This window comes from Helianthus annuus, chromosome 5, assembly GCF_002127325.2.
Source record: "Helianthus annuus cultivar XRQ/B chromosome 5, HanXRQr2.0-SUNRISE, whole genome shotgun sequence".
Classification (NCBI taxonomy): domain Eukaryota; kingdom Viridiplantae; phylum Streptophyta; class Magnoliopsida; order Asterales; family Asteraceae; genus Helianthus; species Helianthus annuus.
In genome coordinates, this window is record NC_035437.2 from 36,449,599 (window position 1) to 36,468,894 (window position 19,296).

Consider the following 19,296-nt stretch of genomic DNA (forward strand, 5'->3'; position numbering starts at 1 on the left):
ACGATTATTTAGTCATGAAATGACTAATAGATAATGAGTTTAGAATGGTTACCTTATAGGGTAAACCGACATAAATGAAAAGGGTAAAAAGGTAATTCGGTCACTCGTTGATAACAACCATTAGTTGTTGAAAGACACTTATGGCGTAAGCTATAATGGGTCAAAAGATTCAAGAAATGTGTTATAAGTAAAATGACCGTACGGTGTAAACCGGAACGAGTCATGAAGATGAGATGGTAATAAATATCATCTCGCAAAGATAAACGGTCACTTAGACCAAACGGGTTAAATGGTGAAGATATCACTATTTGAAAATATCGATTAATGAATATTGTCGAGTCTTATGTTCACAGTTGAACGTGAATTAACAATTGAACATGAATTCACAATCACCCAAGCTAGGAGATCATAAGGTATGTAAAATTTTGATAATTTGTGAAGTTGTGAAATTTGAATAATCATCATAATCGCGAATTATGAATAAATTATTGAAGCTATGGTTGAATTAGTGATGTGTACTTGCTTAGGAACAAAACCTATGATGCTATGAATTGAATGATTATATGATTTACCACACTAGGATAAGTGGGTTTTAATCATGTGATGAAGTTGATATAATTTTGATTAGGATCATCATATCTAATATTAATAAGATGATACTTGAACAATTTAGGTGTTTAAATATATAAATCATATTTGCTAAGTAATGAGTTTAGTATGATAAGATGAAAGAATCGATGATATATTCATATTGAATGATGTATGATATTGTTATGTGTTAAAAGGGATCAAAGTTGTGTGAAATTGATGAAATTCGATTACATGAACTTGGTAAAAAACTTGGTTAAAGACGATAGCATAAGAATGATGCTTACCGGAGAATTGACCAAGTAATTAAACGAATTGTTGAGCTACTTCGTGTAATTAATTATGTCATGTGACAACCGGTGATTTACGGCTTATAATTACGCGCAAAAACAGAGCATCATGACATTATATTACCAGTGTGTATTTTAAAAAAAAATATACATATTAAGTAAGACCATTCACCCATTTGGAACTCTATATACAAAGTATGTGGATAAAAACTACATATGAAGTGATGAATAGGAAGCAAACGATTTTTAGTTTTCTTTGAAAATTTTAACAAATCTTTCAAAATCTCTTTAAGATCTCCAAAATCTTTATAAATCTCTTCAAGAGATTTTTGTCTCAAAAAGATGGAACACAAGAAATCTTATGAGAGCCACAACATCTATATAAGAGCATTCACATTCTATCCATCAAAATATGTGAGGGGAGGATTTTATATTTTAAAGAGTATAAAAAGTGGTTGTGAGTGGAGGAGAGAGAAAATGTTACTGTTCATCTGTATATTTGAGGGGACACTGTTCACCCACTATAATTTTTTTAATATATATTGAAAGTGGTTGTGAGTGAAGGAGAGAGAAAAATGTAATGATAATATTATTTAATTGAAACGGAGAGAGAAAAAGTATTTGTTTTTAGTGAAAACTAGTCGTTTACCCGCGCGATGCGGCGGGGTGACAATATGCATTGTGGTACTTGTTTCTTGTCCTTTTTTTATTCGTATTATATTTATTGTACCATCATTGTGGTGGATATATGTTATAAGCGAAGTCATCGATTAGTCCATTTCATTGTGGTGTGCATTGTTCGATCGATTTGTGTTTTCTTTTTTTTATAAATCATATCTTGATATATTGTATATTACATCTGTTATTTTTCATATTCTTAGCATATATGTGGTCTATCTATGTTTCTTGATTTTTTTAATGGTAACACTTACATACTCATCTCCTAAATTACACCAAATAAATCTTAATTTACTCCTTGCTCTAGATTAAACCTAATACCTCCCACTTAGAAGCAAAAGTCTCTACCAAGGCAAATATCAAAACGTCAACAAAAATGAGTAGGTAGTCACAGTACCTTTGAATTTTTTAAACATCATAGTTTATAAGATATAACACGAATACGTAAAAGACTTATTCGTTTGTTGTGGATGGAGAAAAGTGTAACTAATTATCCATAGTTTTGTTAAACTCGGAGATTTAAGTGTAATAAGATCCAGGGATAAAATATAATTAGTGTTTAAAAGACCAATTTACCAATATTTAGGTGTGTATTTATAAATTAAGAGTGGAAAATTCTTAATTTTTGGGGTATCTTAAAATGTTTCTCCCTCATGTATTATAATATAGTATAGATAACTTAAAGGTTAAATTCTAACCAAAGTTTGATATAATTTTTCAATGATTTGTTTTGTACAAATTAAATGGCATGATGCTAGTGGTGCATAAATCGGGTTTTCTGAATACCCGGTTCCGGGTATGGAACCGGGTTCGGGTACGATCGGGTTCTACAAAATCGGGTATTGACAATACCCGGGTCGGGTCCGGGTTTTATATAAAAATGTATACCCTATATACCCGGGTTCGGGTAGGGTTCGGGTTTTCTAATACCCGGGTATTATAATACCCTGTTTTCGGGTTCGGGTAGGGTCGGATATGGATTGGGTTGGGTTCAGGTATGCCTCGGGTATTCATTTTTTTGGATAAGTCATAGAAATATAAAATGCAAAACCTTTTTATTTCATAAAACATAGAAATAAATGACACCTAAATAATCATTGAACCAGATCGAATAAGATGATGAACATAGATAGCTTCGAATAACTTGATCGTCTTCGTTTATTGTTCGTCATCAAAGACCTCTTTTATAGGGTATAGAGATACAATGTAAACCAAACAAATGATTATAATACACTTTCTAACGGCAATATAGCCGTTACCAAGGTATAAAACTCGAAAAAACACAAAAAAACGAAAAAACCTGAACAGGGTATTGGGAAACCCGAACCGGGTATTGAAAAAACCGGTTCCGGTTCGGGTTAAAACCGGATACTCGTAAAACCCGGTTCCGGGTTTGGGTTTTATAACAGAAATGCATACCCAACCCTTACCCTATGGATAAGGTCGGGTTTGGGTATAAAAAAACTGGGTTTTATAATACCCGGTTCCAGGTTTTATTTTCGGGTCCGGGTTTGGGTTTTTTGTGCACCACTACATGATGCCAATAAAGATAACATGCATGTCTTGTTTTTTAAACTGCTTAAATAATATTAAATCCATCTTCAGTAGAGTCTATTAGCCTAAATTCTTGACCTCTGAGGTAGAAATACTATATTAACTCAAATGGTTTTGCTAATTGGATTTTGCCCAGCCTATAACATGAATGCCTTTAGAAAACTCATATTGGCTATTAAATTTATTTAATCGGGAATGCTAGTTTATCGGCCATTTTTGAATATATACTTGATTTAGTTAAGTTATATCTCACTGTCTTTGATTTAGGACGAAGTAGAATATATGTCTATAACAGTTTAAATAGGAACATTTGTTTTCAAGAATATCCATAGGTTTTAGAATCTTGTGTTTTATTAACATAATAACTAACAAAAATTAACATGCTATGAAGTTTAAGTATACCCACTTGTGACTTAATGGTAGGAGATTTGGATTTTCCAATGGAGATTCAAATTGAATTCTCACTTGTGTCATATTAGGGGTGGATATTGGGCAATGATTATGATAAACCCACCAAGGGGGGGGGGGGGTTCGATCTTGAGCCGTACCCCGGTTTTTATTCGGCTGTTACTTCAGCAAAGCATCTAGTGTGGAGGCAGTACGGTTTCCGGGAAACGTTGTAACCAAGTCTGACCAACCCAGCACGGATCGGTTAAGACAACGTAGTCTGGGCAGATCTTGGCTAGGACCGCCGTTTAGGCGATGTGACATAGGTCACTTTAAAAGAAAGCCACCGTTCAAAAAAAAATGAAGTTTAAATGTTCTATCACTTTAACGTTTTTCCTTTTTTTCGCCCTTATTCTGTTATAAACCTAGAACACCAATATTTTCTCATAAATTATTTAAAACTTAAATTTTTATTTTGGTTTTGGTTTACAAGGGATTTCTCATCAATGATATGCATATTAGATAGCCTCATATCCCATCGATAGATCACCATTCACCTCATACGCATTAGACAGCTCACAAATTCAACCGTTTTCATTTCCCTTTATTGTTTTATTTTCTATACTTTCTGTTGTGGGTTATAAAAATCCAGTTGAAAACCTAAGTTTTCTTATTATGTGTCAAGAGAGGTTAGAATATAGTAAAGAGATGAAGATAGTTTTTTACAGACAAGGTTTGAAAGTTTGAGTAATTTTTTTCTACTCATAAAACATAAACCAAATTTATTGCGCGCTCTCACAAACCTTGAAGCATCCAAGTATGGCTACAAAAAGCAAATATTAACAACGCCCTAAAGACAGAAATGCAAACTTTCACCTGCACATTATGAGTTCAAAAAGTGAAATATGAAGCTGGAAACAATATCAAAATTGATTAGAAAGAAGGTTTTGAGAAAGAAGGCTTCTTGTGTATCATTACTTTAACTTTGTGCATCACCCTTCGAACTACCAAGAAGAATGATTACCCAAACTTTTGGACCTATTTATGTAGATATCAACTATTTAGTATTACTACAACAACGAAACATGCAACTGAAATAAAAAATTACTTATACTCATAAACACAAACCACCTGGCTCTAAGTTGCAGGTAACTAATCTTATATTACTTGCAGATAACAATCAATATAACAGGAAACACTCTATGGTCTAAACTAAAAAACATATGAAATACATAAGTGTGGTACATCATTTAATATATACCTCCTTAGTCCCTTGCACGTAGAGCCCAGTTACAGTTGCAACCCTCCAAATCTGCCACATGTTTCAGCATAGCCCTCCTTTTCTCAGTAGTTTTACCATCTAGCCCAACAAACTTTTATACTATATGTGCTACCTGCAAATATAAAAATGACATGCTAAGTAAACAACAAAACTTTTGTTTATCATTTGAATTAATAAACAACCTGGAGAACCCATATGATGAATCAAAACTGTCTTAACAAACCTGCAAAACGCGATAGAGGTTTCGCATGTCAACAGTCGGAACGCCAAGACACCGCACCTTACAAACCGGATCCCTTCGCCAATGCGAAAGAATCTGCTCCAACATATTATGTGTTAACCCATCCCTTCCTACAAAACCCAATTCGTAATTAATAATAATACTAATAATAATAACTTCCTTTACGGAGTGCAATCACCGAACCGTTAACCGAAACCAAACTGAAATTAACCCAAACCGAATTAACCGAAAGTCGGTTATTAGTTATTTTTTTGTACGATTAACCCAAATTAACTGAACCGAACCGAACCATTTATATTTCATATATTTCTAGCTTTTATACTTTCATTTCATGTATTATACTTTTATTTCATGTACTTATACCTCCATTTCATTTATTTATTCATCATTTTCATGTATTTATGCATATATTTCATGTATTTACATCCCCATTACATGTATTTCTAAGCAAAAACTTTAGCCCTTGTTTTGATTAGGTTATTAATTGAACCAAACCGAAAACCAACAAATTAACCGAATTAACTATATATAATAGTTATATCTTACCAAGATTAACCTGTCGGTTACTCGAAACATGTCGTTTAACAAGCTCGTGTCTCTCGGCTCAACTCAACGGCTTCCCAAGCACTTCCTCCCTCGATTCAAATTATATGGATGTTCCCGAAACCCTTCGTTTGGGTCTCATGAATCCATGAGACAAGTGTCCCCCATGAGGCAAGTCAAGTCCCTGAATTGAACACAGTAAAATATATAATACATATATTGATGCAATATAACATAGACAATTTGGATTGCTCAAAACAGAACCTAAAGACAACTCACCATTATGCGGTCATGGGGTTTAAGAACAGCCTATAAACCTCAAAATTAGCAGGTGAACCAGATAACAGTTGAACATTATTTTCATCCAAGTGAAACGCTGCTAAGGCCATCTTTTGACAAAGTGTTTCCAGTTCATCGATGTGCTCGTTTCCACCATAATATCTACAAAAAGTATAACAAATCAAAAAGCATATTACCTGATTACATCAATAAAATTTATAAATTATAATGACAATTATCACCTTCCTAACACGGAATTCCAGATTTGGGTTTAGTTTAAACGGATTCAGGCCAGTTCAGGTCGAGCCAGCGGACACATTTAGATGGGTCGTGTTCGTGTCAACACAGCGAGTTCGTGGGTCAACCCATTTAACTTGTTTATTTGTTTTTTTATTTTATCGAATGTGATTTTTAATGATATTTTGCTTATGCAATGCTTTTTTTTGTTTTGAACATCACTGTTCGCACATGGAAAGTGTGTAACTCCAATCCTCGCGGCCCATAAAGAAAAGGTAGTGAGCAAAATAAAATTTTAGGAGTTAGGCGTTACTTGTCCTCAATCGTCATTTTGGGTCTGCTAGAAATAGCTCAGTTCAATAAATGGTCATTTTGGGTCCGGTCAGAACAGGCTTTGCCAGTATTAGGTTTTGGCCAAAACGGGTCAAAACACAACACTTAAAAATCCAGTAGATTAAAGGTCCATCTAAGGATGGTATTCATGTCATCAATACATTTGCAAAATAAGTCTAGTTACCTTATGAACAGTAGTGATCAAAATGATTGCAATAGACCACTAAACATGCTCCAACCTCTATCGCCACCATCCATGTGGCTCTATGGTCAAGATATATAATCATGTTAAATGTGCTCTGCCGGTTATAATGATCCACACAAAAGACGCGCCATGGAGACTGCACAGGAATACTTCTCCTTTGCAACCCCCACAAATCGGTCTCGTAAACTGACATCAATTGACCAAATTTAGCTCAGTTGACCAAATTTGGCTGAATTGGCTAAGTTGACCAAATTTGGCTTGGTTGACTGAATTGGCTCAGTTGACCAAAGCTTTTACTCTGAAGAAAAAATAACCCTTTTCCTAAATTTATAAATAATTAGTGTGTTAGTATAGTTAATTATCTTAATCCAATTCGATCAATTAATGGGCTTGTTACTCGGGTTGTTGTATATCAACAACAATAATAAAAATCAATTTATTATAATTAAACCAAGTCCTCAAGTGTGCATTTGTACCTTCTAAATCAGTCAAAAACTCGAATCCACAGCTTCAACACCACCTTGCAAGCCCAACCATTAATCGTCACCTGATGCACCACTAAACCCAAAACAAGCTTATAAAACATTATATCCCATTAATTGACATGGGGTCATTAGTTCATTGCATTAATTTAGTGCTGTAATAATAAAAAAAAACAATGGATAATTTGGTTCTTTTTTCTAACCTTGGAACTATCTTCCTCTGGGATAATATCAGGCCACTTCTCTCCAGTTTCACAAAACATTTGTTCAGTTTTCAATATCATCATTCCTGTATAATAATAAAAATAAGATACAAAAAGTAACCCAAACCAAAATGTTATTGGTCACAAAACATTTGTTCAGTTTTCAATATCATCATTCTAGAGCACGGAAACCATCTCAACCTCTCTCTCTTCATCTTCCTATATAGTATAGATAAACCTGGAAATCTGATAAATGCAGGCTTCATATCTGCAACCATCTTAAATAGATCACTTCGAAACCCATGACCCTGTCCCAACCAAACATTCCTTTAGAAATCAAGATCGAATATATATATATATATAAACTTAAATGGTCAGCAATTAAGCTTTTGACACCCATAAAAAAATAATCAAATTTATACCAGTTGGGGCCTAGAAGCACCTCCGCCTTCTACTTCTGAAAAACAACAACCAAAACCCTATTATACCTGAAATCGAAGAAAATAAATGAGTTTACTGGTGTTGGTTCTTACCTTGTTATAGAAAGCTTGTTTATGCAATATATCGCCGGAATCTCTACTTACCAAACCCTTGTTTTCCTAAACTTAAGCATCCAGTCGCTAATTCCAACCAAAACCTCATCAATCTAGTCATCGCCACCAGATCTATATGAAATCCAGCGGTTACACCTAAGAAATGCAAAAGCATAAGCCTTGATTAAGTATGCCTTGTTGGATTCCTTTCCATCCAACAATAGAAAACATTCAGCAGGAAAAAAAATAAACCTACCTCGATCTTTTTCCCATCGATTGCAACCACACCAAAGCTTCATGCTTCGGATTTCCACAAAAACGTGTGTGTTTGTACTGGCTTGTGTGTGCAAAGGGGAGGGGAGCGGCTATGGATTTTAGGGTTTTGAGATAATGAAGGAGAGAGAAAGAGATACACGTGATTTAAGTGAATGCAGTTTGAATTTTGAATGAAAATTTTGAACTGCCAAAATTTGGCCCGCCCAAAATTTTGATGTACGCGTGTTTTGTTTGGCCACCCAAAATTCAGATTCAACATTTGTGCTTCAGTTGGTTGTACAATATGCTTTAAAGACTTGTAAAGTGGCAAATGACCATTCTTTCCCTTCCTATATGCTTATTAAAGTAGTATAGATATATTCTATGTGCAGACAACAAATACACACACATACAACATACAACATTCTGCCTTCATCGTTCTGGAGAAACCCTATAAACTCACACATGAAGAAATTATCTACACCAAATATCCAAAACCATCATTTCTCAAACAACAACACACCTACAAAACACAGGTCTCTCCCTACCTCTCGATTTCCTGTTCAGGCCGACAACACCCCCCTTTTTCTCTCCTGTAACTCCTGTAACCGGAAATCAGGAGCTCCGGCGACACCTCTCCGACCGGCGACGGGTTCTGATGTCACACACATGCAACCACCCAACCCCCCCTCCTGATGACGTTCCGACGGCGGAGAGCCGTTGCCGTGCGGCTACGAAACCAGGTGAGACAGAGAAGTCGGGAGCGAGAGAGAGGAACCGAGGAGGTGGTGAGCGACGGAACCAGAGCCGTCGCCGGTCGACGGCGGCGGCAGCGGCAGTGGAGGCTGGAGGACGGCGGCGACATTGTTTTCAATAACTTTTACGGTAAACCTTCACATCACTTGCCTTTTCTCTTCATTTTTTTTTACTGATGATGACGAATTGTTTCGGTTGTTGATATTGGTGTGATGTTGAGGATGATGGAGGTGATGACAGTCCTTAATACTTTTGGACATGTTCACCAGTGTTGGTGATTTGCAGTTGCTGATGATGTTTGGTTAGATTTCAGCTTTGGTCACGACTTCGGGTCAGTTTTGGATCTCGGTCAATGACGGTCAAATGTGGTCAAGGCTGGTCAACGGCTCGGTTTTGGGTCTCGGTCAAAGCTGGTCAGCCGTGGTTCGGGTGTGCTTCAACGGGTCAGATTGTAGTTCGTCACAATTTGGGTCAACAAGTTAAACCCGGTCAACTCGGTTTGATGTCGGGTCAACTCAGTCAACGACAGTCAAAGGCTTGGTCAACGACGGTCAAAGTAAGTCAACTGTCGGGTCGGCTAGTCCACGCAAGACCCGGTAAAACTTAATCGATGCGAATATTTTTTATTTCGTGATTTAATTTCATTTATACGCGACGGAGCTCGAACCGAATGCATTTAGTGATTTAATTTCATTTTTGGGGCACTTGACGAAAAGTTTATGTATTATGGTTGAATTGTTATTGAATTTTGAAAATAAGTCGACACTTTAGATGTCGGGATCGTCCGAAAAAAGAGGAAACTCTGCCCGTTTTTCGAGAAAATCCGTAAAATAATTACGTTTTATTATAATACAAAACATAACCAATCGACTACAAACGACTTTTATAGAATTAAATACAAGTGTATAACATTTCCGACGACACTTTACAACATACGAAAACGACAATTCTTTTATAAAAACGAGTATAGTTTATATACTTATTTCGAACATCCAAATTCGGATATTTTTTATAAACGACTACGAGGTTTGGCTTAAACATCAAGAATGCGGAAACTCTTTATAAAATAAATATGCTTATTGTATTTATTTCAAACACCTAAAACTCGGCGATTCTTTTATAAAGAGAAATATAGTTATATATTTATTTCAAATATCATAACACACGAATTCTCTTATAAAATAAATATAATTTTTATTTTTATTTTTATTTCAAACGCCAAAACGGCATATACGTATATTTTGGCAAATATATACAAGACGTAATATATATAATACAAGTTTATTATATATTACATTCATACGAATATTCCTATATACACAAACGACTTCTCGGGGCGACAAAGTTTAACTTAGTCATTTCCATTAACTTGACAACTTAACCGTCGAATCGTTCGATCAACGATTCGGTAAAGCTCGGTGACACGTAGTTTAGTTACCGCTTTTATTTAGAAACTTATTAGATATTCTGTGTTAGGAATATTGTAGAATGCACGCTAGCGAGTCACGTCTCGGAAACGACATCTCGAAGTCTTCAATAGCTAGCTTTGCACATGGAAATTCAGGTGAGTTCATAACCCCACCTTTTTACGGTTTTACATTTTTGTAAATGTTTTCGGGGTGGAAAGACATATTTTAGACAAAGCACATTTTGCAAAGAATATACAAGGTTTTTCTTTGAATAAACGAAAACTCATATTTCTGAATCATGTTACGAATAGATTTCAAGGAACTCAAATGGTTTACGAATGATTTATACTAAATATACCGGTTTTTACAAAACAAAAGTGTATTATCGAAATGTGAATGATTTTCATGACAAGTGATGGGATCGTCTAGTTATAATAATGGGACTGGGTTGGTCTGCGTTTGAGAAACGGGACTCCCAGTGGGTACATGTTACAAAATGATTACATACAATTACAATTGGTATGGTTAGCTAAGGAAGGGTGCACTTAGATCATGTGAGTGGTGGGTACAACACTTAAGGCCATTATTCCTCATTGTAGGACCAAGGGACATGAGTGATAGATCTATTTGGGTGTAGCGAGCCCCACCCATGAGTCCGGTGAGTGGACCATGTGGTGACTATGTCTTACAGCCCGAAGCCCGATACAAGTCTGCTAGGTTTAAGTTTTCCTGCATCACTTCACACATATCAATGGCCTTGCAAACCATTGGTGATCTGTTTTCCATTGTTGCTTTCATACCGGGGTTTTACAAATTACATACCATGTTTTATACAAATTCAAAGCTTAGGATTATGCAGGCATGAAGTCAAAGTCAGGGTGGGCATGGACGGTTATACAAACTTTACAAATACAAGAGTTTACAAATACATGGTTTTACGAACATAATGCGTTACAAATACAAAGTTTCCATATAACTTGACAAGAAAATGATTTCTAAATTCGTTTTCTCAATAATATTTCACAAACCGGTTATTCAAAAAGATTTATTTCAAATCTTTTACAAACAAACTATGAACTCGCTCAACTTTATGTTGATTTTTCGCATGTTTTTTCTCACGATACTTTTTCAAATCATGGCGCGGATGGAATAGGAGAACCATTGGAGATTTGAGTGCTTAGTGGGCGTTCGTTTTCTAGAAGTCTTGGTTTATTTTGATTCCGCTGTGCAACGAAGATACCAGTCCAGTCACGCCAGCTCTGATAATTTCAGGGTGTGACATGTCAATAGGCAGTTGACTTTAAAAAGTCAAACTGACCAATGATATGATCGAATGATAAATTCGACATAAGAATAGTAGGATGGAATAGTCATAAATGATTACGACTAATCTAACCATCTTACAAATTACAATGATAGTTTGACGCTTGGCAAGCTAGGTGGAAGCTTGGGAATGAAGCGGGTCAAATGAATCAAGTATGAAGAAAAACATAATCAAGATGCAAGGTAAGTAAAGATTACACTCTATTTATTTAATACCTGTTGGTTTTATAGGTTATGAATACTAGAAATTCAGGTTTGAATTATGTCCGACATGACATGTGCGGTTCGGAACCAAGACAATGCTAATAAACCATGTTTAATGGTTAAAAAGGACTATTACGATTATTTAGTCATGAAATGACTAATAGATAATGAGTTTAGAATGGTTACCTCATAAGGTAAACCGAGATAAATGAAAAGGGTAAAACGGTAATCCGGTCACTCATTGATAACAACCGTTAGTTGTTGAAAGACACTTATGGCGTAAGCCATAATGGGTCAAATGAGTCAAGAAATGTGTTATAAGTAAAATGACCGTACGGTGTAAACCGGAACGAGTCATGAAGATGAGATGGTAATAAAGATCATCTCGCAAAGATAAACAGTCACTTAGACCAAACGGGTCAAATGGTGAAGATATCACTATTTAAAATGTCGACTAATGAATATTGTCGAGTCTTATGTTCACAGGTGTGACATTTGTGCCTCTGCGATCATCAAACAAATACTAAATCAATGAAATATTGTGTTTCATACTTGGGATTTGTAAAAATATGTGTATCACTTGCACATATCAATTCTTGTTCGATTTCGTGCTTTAAATCGCTTTCTGGAAGGTTATACGCGAACTGCTGCGTAAACGTAAACAGTTTTATGCAACAAACACTCCGGAACAGTGACATAGGCTTAACATACCTTAAATAACCTTTACATAAATTAGAAATAAGTTTTGGAGGGTTTGGTGTGTCGAAATCAAGTTTATTCGCTTACAAGGACTAATTTCGAAAAACTGCGAAAGTATGCCGATTCGTACTGTAACGAACATTCTGAAATATGATCATAAGTTAAACATGCCCTAAATATCCTTTACATAGCTTAGAAATAGGCTAAGATGTTCTTGATGCGCAAAAATAAACTTATTTGATCAACAGGGACTAAAAGCGTCAAAAAGTGCATAAGGTTGCATTTTCGCGCATATCTAACGTTCTGAATATATCCGGACTTCCAAAAATTTATGTAATCATTAAAGTATTTTATTTTAGTGATTGGCATGATAAAATTCCATTCGTCGCGCAATTTGGATTGTTTTTGCGTCCGTTACGACTTCAGTCGTAATTAACCGAATAACGCAACTGTACGACCAAACGAACTGACACCCGAGATGTTTTCGAACATAATTTAAGTTCCCTATACTTTAACTTCATTTTAGAGCCTTGAAATGGGGTTAACGAGGCTTAAACGTGCCAAAAATGCATCAAAAACCAAGTTTCAGGCTTGCAGGGACCATTTTTGACAATCTGTTAAAGACAGCTAGGAGGGGCACGTAAGACTTGCCCATTTCTTACGCGGCCCGCGAGAGCTCATCAGACAGAAACATTGATTCTGGTCCAAAACAGCTGAATTCGATGGTTTTGTTGCTTGTTTTGCAATACCATTTGATGGTTTTGAGTGTCCTATTGTTTTGTAAACCATGGGCTACACATGGAGGGTCAATATCAAGGCACGGTTTACGAGGAACGATCTTAACGGTTGTGGATTTCCTATAAATACCCGACCCCATTCATTTGTTCCTCCCAAAATCTGATTCAAATGCTCTAAGTTGGGGTTTAGCACTTCATACCTGAGCAAATTGAATCAAGATTTCCTTGCTTGGACCCTTTGTAAGTATTCTTTCGTGCTTTTATGCGTTTTTAAGCGTAAAAGTCAAACAGTGTTTGACTTTCTGCTTTGACCAGTCTTTGGTCAACACACAGTTCGTTTGAACTTTGCAACGTGAGCGTAATCACGATGGTTATAGTTCCGTGTGACTATACCTACTGATTACCAAGTTGATTAGGTGTAGTGACGTGTCATAGTTTCGGTCAAAATGCGCGTTTATATGTATTTTGCAAGTAAACTATTTTTGGGTATCAAAACCCTTTGTTTTGATATCAAACCTGTTTTCAAACTTCGTTAAACATGTTTTAACATGTTTAACTCATCACTTTTAGATTAGTGCTTATATAGGGTCGTAAGATAAGCGGTCTAAACAACCGCTTAGACTTTCGAACCCGACCCATTCGGTCGATCATTAGGATCCGACCAAGCATATATTGTGACCATAGTTGTATAGGGAATAACCTTCCGAGGTTATACCTTATGATCACTTCATTTAATCAGTTGTATGATAGGTAGTTTATATGCCTTAGGTAAATGAACAAAATGCCCTTTTCATGCATAATTGGTATTTAAGCATATGTAACTTAAACTTTTGTCATTTAACTGATTATACAACATATTTAAACGTGTTTAGCCATATAATACTTGTCAAAGGACTAGTTAGGCGTTCCGAACGTGTTTTACGTGAACGACGCGTTAAAGTAGCGTAAGCTACCTAAACGGGTCGTAATGGGTCGTAAGCACTTAGGATAGGTTTCGATTTAGTATGTAGGATTTGTTAAACCATATCATATGAGTTCCAGCACTCATTTGGTTTACGAAACCTCATCCTATCCGTTCTTCCGAGTTAGGTCCGTTATTTAACTTAGTTACCTATACTAGGTGTCGTTTGATTCCGTGATCCCTCTAGCTTTACTTGGTTGTTGTTCAAGACTTCTAAGCATCCTCAAGTGAGTACATAGTCCCCTCTTTTACTGTTTTCAACTGTTTTGGGGTGAAACACATGTGCCTGCTTGTTACTTTCGTGCTTTTCATGCTTTTATATCATATACTAGCTATGTTCATTAGTACGTAGATAGTATATGATTTCATTATGTTTTGCTATGTATGTTCACTAAGCATGCTAGCACACTGATTTTTATATATTACGTTTTGTTGCATATGCTCATCCAACGTATGGACACATTGTTTTGCATTTTGAACTGTTTGAACCGTTTGTATCTGTTTGATTATGTGAACCGTTTTAACTGTTTGATTTATGTGAACCGTTTGTAACTGTTTGATTATGTGAACCGTTTGTAACTGTTTGATTTATGTGAACCGTTTGTAACTGTTTGATTATGTGAACCATTTGGTACTGTTTGAACCGTTGGGTTAGGGAAGTGATTAGGTAACGGGGTGGGTGCAATGTGTTAAAAGCATGGTGGATACGTCGCTGGTACTTCCTATATATATGTGCTTCTAACACATTATATATTGTTGTGTTATCTAGATCACTTGGGCAAAGGTTGTCAAAACAAAGTTATTTCACAAGGTTTTTCTAATAATATAAAATGTTCGAGTTTTATTTAAAAAACAATTTACGATCTTGGTTTACTTAAACAAATGTTTTGAGTTAAGTTCCATGTCATCGAGGTTTTATAAATAATAACAAATATGTTTTAACTTGGTTATTTCAATTCGCAATAAAAACATTTTACAAAACTAAGTTTTCTAATATCGAATAACAAAGTTGTTTGAGTTATTTCAAAAGGTACTATGAACCATGAATCTGACACTCACATAAAACCTATGTACTCGCCGGCATTTTTATGCTGACGTATTTTCACATGTGTTTCAGGTACCATAGTTGATGATGTTTGATGATGATATTGGTGCATGCTCACATAGGAATCGACAAGGCCTTGGTGACTTAATAACAATGAAAGTTAATTTGTTCATGTTTTGTTTCTAGTTTCAATACAATGTAATACATTTAATTCAATAAAACAGAACTTTTATCCATGTGTTGTGAAACAATGATTCTGTTACGACACTCCCCGACGTTTCCGCCACGATTTGTTGTTTTACGTGGTCGGGGTGTGACAGAAAAGTTGGTATCAGAGCTCATGGTTATAGGGAATTAGGTTATTAGTAATGCTTTGACCTAGTCTATAACCTTCCTAGGACCCTAACACAAGATTCTTGTGTTTAGATCTTAAAACAATACCGTCACCTATCTTTAGGCGACTACCACAACAAGAACACAATTTTCGAATCCGCTTTGAAAACTAATCATCTTTTCTAGGATGATTTATTATATGGTTTTGAACCTTCAAAGTTTTCAAAATCCCGTCAAAGTTTGGGTCTTATAATGTGAACATGTGCAATCTGGAAGGGTGGACGCCTGTACTCTGAGTTTCTGTCTAAGGCTAGAGTGTTCGTACAAATCCACATAATCGGACCAGTCATTCTTACCTGGGAACTCTTGGGGTGAGTGTCCACTTATAGGCTAAAGCATGTCTTCGCGATACATTAATAGGACCCGCTTACTTTGATTAATCACCGTCTCATTTGTTTGCCTTAGGTAACAAACAAATGACCGTAATTTTTATGCGTTGTCATCCTATTTTGATTATCAGATAACATCTCGCTTGTTTCCTCCCATGCCTTCCATTATCTTCAAGATGCCTCTTCATCGCAACAACACTCAAGTGTCCGAACCAGGTGCTACAATTGCCCAACAAATAGGCGTCGTACTCCAGGGGACCGTTGATTTAGCTATCACCATGACTCGCCTCAGGGATGAAGCCGTACAAGGGAACCGCTTTTTGGTGCAATCAGTGTAACCGTCATCATCCAAATCAAATACCCTGTTTCAAATGTACCCACTATGGACGATGGGGACATTTGGTTAACATGTGCCGCTTTGCAATCCAAAGCAAAGCTGTTGCAAATCCTGCTGCTGCTCAACCTCCAAATTCTGCTTCATATGTTGCCTTGGCATATCTAGCACCTCAACCTCATGAACTTTCTACTTTGTGTATCGACTTAAGCACGCCTAGTGCAAGGTTTCGAAACACCTCTCGTTACACAAATTCCAAAATCCATATAGGATCTTTCTATCCACATAATTAGATCCTTGTGGATGATTATCGCTCATCGGAGCCCTTAATTGAATTATTTGTATGCTTTAATACGTACATTACGATTCAATAAGGACAAAAGCCGAATTCCTATTAAGATCTTCCTATCTTCATAGATAGATTCTTGAAGATGTTTAAAGTGCCAAATGAAATCCATGGATTGGATTCCTTGTGTACCATAATTCGAATGTTACATTTCCTTGTAAACGAAATCGAATTTTAGAAGATCATCCTATCTTTACAGATAGATTCTTGAGGACGTTGAAGTCCATCGACTGGGTTCTTGGTATACCTTGAATCCCATGTTCAAATCAATAACAATTAATAACAAGATAATAATCAAGAAAACAATTTTGTGCTTATGTGTTTATGTGTTGACCCAATCAAAGTTGTCTCAAGCTTGTTCAAATTCTATCCCCTTCACATTATAAAACAAACTGTGGTTACTATGCAAGGAATTACGTAATTATGGATGCATACATAATTATGGAATTTAGTGCACAGAAACCACAGCAAGTTTTGTCATGTGTCTTGAGTTAATTCTATTCATTTCCATTTCTGATGAAGCACCCGTTGAAAATGACTCTGTCCGTTCATTTTTGTTTCTGAAGAATGTCCGTTGAGGGAAATGAATATCCTTTTTCCTTCATTTCCATTTCTGAAGAATACCCGTTGAAAATGACTCCGTCCGTTCATTTTCGTTTCTGAAGAATGTCCGTTGAGGGAAATGAAAGTCCTTTTTTTTATTCCTTCATTTCCGTTTCTGAAAAATACCCGTTGAAAATGACTCTGTCCGTTCATTTTCGTTTCTAAAGAATGTCCGTTGAGGAAAATGAATATCCTTTTTCCTTCATTTCCGTTTCTGAAGAATACCCGTTGAAAATGACTCCGTTCGTTCATTTTCGTTTCTGAAGAATGTCCGTTGAGGGAAATGAATGTCCTTTTTGTTTATTCCTTCATTTCCGTTTCTGAAGAATACCCGTTGAAAATGACTCCGTCCGTTCATTTTCGTTTCTCAAGAATGTCCGTTAAGGGAAATGAATGTCCTTTTGTTTATTCCATCATTTCCATTTTTGAAGAATACCCGTTGAAAATGACTCCATCCATTCATTTTTGTTTCTGAAGAATGTCCGTTGAAGGAAATGAATGTCCTTTTGTTTATTCCTTCATTTCCATTTCTGAAGAATACCCGTTGGAAATGACTCCATCCGTTCATTTTCGTTTCTGAAGAATGTCCGTTGAGGGAAATGAATGTCCTTTTGTTTATTCCTTCATTTCCATTTTCTAAAGAACCCGTTGACGAAAATGACTCCGTCCGTTCATTTTCGTTTCTAAAGAATATCCGTCGAGGGAAATGACAGGATTATGCCTTGCATATCTTTGATGGGTTATTCTACGCAAATAGATAAACACCCTAGATTCCATGCAAGACAATTATTTAACACAGTGTCACAGACAGACTCCTACGAATAAATTTCGGGACGAAATTTGCTAAAGTAGGGGAGACTGTGACATCTGTGCCTCTGCGATCATCAAACAAATACCAAATCAATGAAATATTGTGTTTCATACTTGGGATTTGTAAAAATATGTGTACCACTTGCACATATCAATTCTTGTTCGATTTCGAGCTTTAAATCGCTTTCTAGAAGGTTATACACGAACTGATGCGTAAACGTAATTAGTTTAATGCAACAAACACTCCGGAACAGTGACATAGGCTTAACATACCTTAAATAACCTTTACATAACTTGGAAATAAGTTTTGGAGGGTTTGGTGTGTCGAAATCAAGTTTATTCGCTTACAGGGACTAATTTCGACAAACTGCGAAAGTATGCCGATTCGTACTATAACGAACATTCCGGAATATGATCATAAGTTAAACATGCCCTAAATATCCTTTACATAGCTTAGAAATAGGCGTAGAGGTGCTTGGTGCGCAAAAATAAACTTATTTGATCAACAGGGACTAAAAGCGTCAAAAAGTGCATAAGTTTGCATTTTCGCGCATGTCTTACATTCTGAATATATCCAGACTTCCAAAAATTTATGTAATCATTAAAATATTTTATTTTAGTGATTGGCATGATAAAATTCCATTCGTCGCGCAATTTGGATCGTTTTTGCGTCCGTTACGACTTCCGTCGTAATTAACCGAATAACGCAACCGTACGACCAAACGAACCAACACCCGAGACGTTTCTGAACATATTTTAAGTTACTATACTTTAACTTCATTGTAGAGCCTTGAAATGGGGTTAACGGGGCTTAAACGTGCCAAAAATGCATCAAAAACCAAGTTTCAGGTTTGCAGGGACCATTTTTGACAATCTGTCAAAGACAGCTAGGAGAGGCGCGTAAGACTTGTCCATTTCTTATGCGGCCCGCGAGAGCTCATCAGACAGAAACATTGAATCTGGTTCAAAACAACTGAATTCGATGGTTTGTTGCTTGTATTGCAATACCATTTGATGGTTTTGAGTGTCCCATTGTTTTATAAACCATAGGCTACACATGGAGGGTCAAGATCAAGGCACGGTTTACGAGGAACGATCCTAACCTTTGTGGATTTCCTATAAATACCCAACCCCATTCATTTGTTCCTCACAAAATCTGATTCAAATGCTCTAAGTTGGGGTTTAGCACTTCACACCTGAGCAATTTGAAACAAGATTTCCTTGCTTGGACCCTTTGTAAGTATTCTTTCATGCTTT

At 36.1% G+C, this 19,296-nt stretch overlaps 3 long non-coding RNA genes across 5 annotated transcripts; 1 reads left to right on the top strand and 2 right to left on the bottom strand.

Annotated features, from left to right (window-relative positions):
* Nucleotides 1-4,293: 4,293 nt before the first annotated feature.
* LOC118492578 lies at nt 4,294-7,068 on the bottom strand. The gene is made up of 5 exons (XR_004894585.1): nt 6,597-7,068; nt 5,843-6,004; nt 5,567-5,747; nt 5,003-5,130; nt 4,294-4,891 (listed from the first exon to the last, which is right to left on the bottom strand). It is a non-coding gene; the product is annotated as an uncharacterized LOC118492578 (long non-coding RNA).
* Nucleotides 7,069-7,070: 2 nt separating this feature from the next.
* On the bottom strand, nt 7,071-8,240 carry LOC110940381. Of its 2 annotated transcripts, XR_004894586.1 has the most exons (6): nt 8,092-8,240; nt 7,836-7,991; nt 7,725-7,759; nt 7,504-7,610; nt 7,303-7,388; nt 7,071-7,175 (listed from the first exon to the last, which is right to left on the bottom strand). It is a non-coding gene; the product is annotated as an uncharacterized LOC110940381 (long non-coding RNA). The 2 variants fall into 2 exon arrangements; XR_002593095.2 differs by having other exon boundaries at nt 7,303-7,610.
* Nucleotides 8,241-8,484: 244 nt separating this feature from the next.
* On the top strand, nt 8,485-15,349 carry LOC118492272. Of its 2 annotated transcripts, none has more exons than XR_004892924.1 (4): nt 8,485-9,402; nt 10,323-10,410; nt 11,675-11,761; nt 15,297-15,349. It is a non-coding gene; the product is annotated as an uncharacterized LOC118492272 (long non-coding RNA). The 2 variants fall into 2 exon arrangements; XR_004892925.1 differs by having other exon boundaries at nt 10,334-10,410.
* Nucleotides 15,350-19,296: the final 3,947 nt, after the last annotated feature.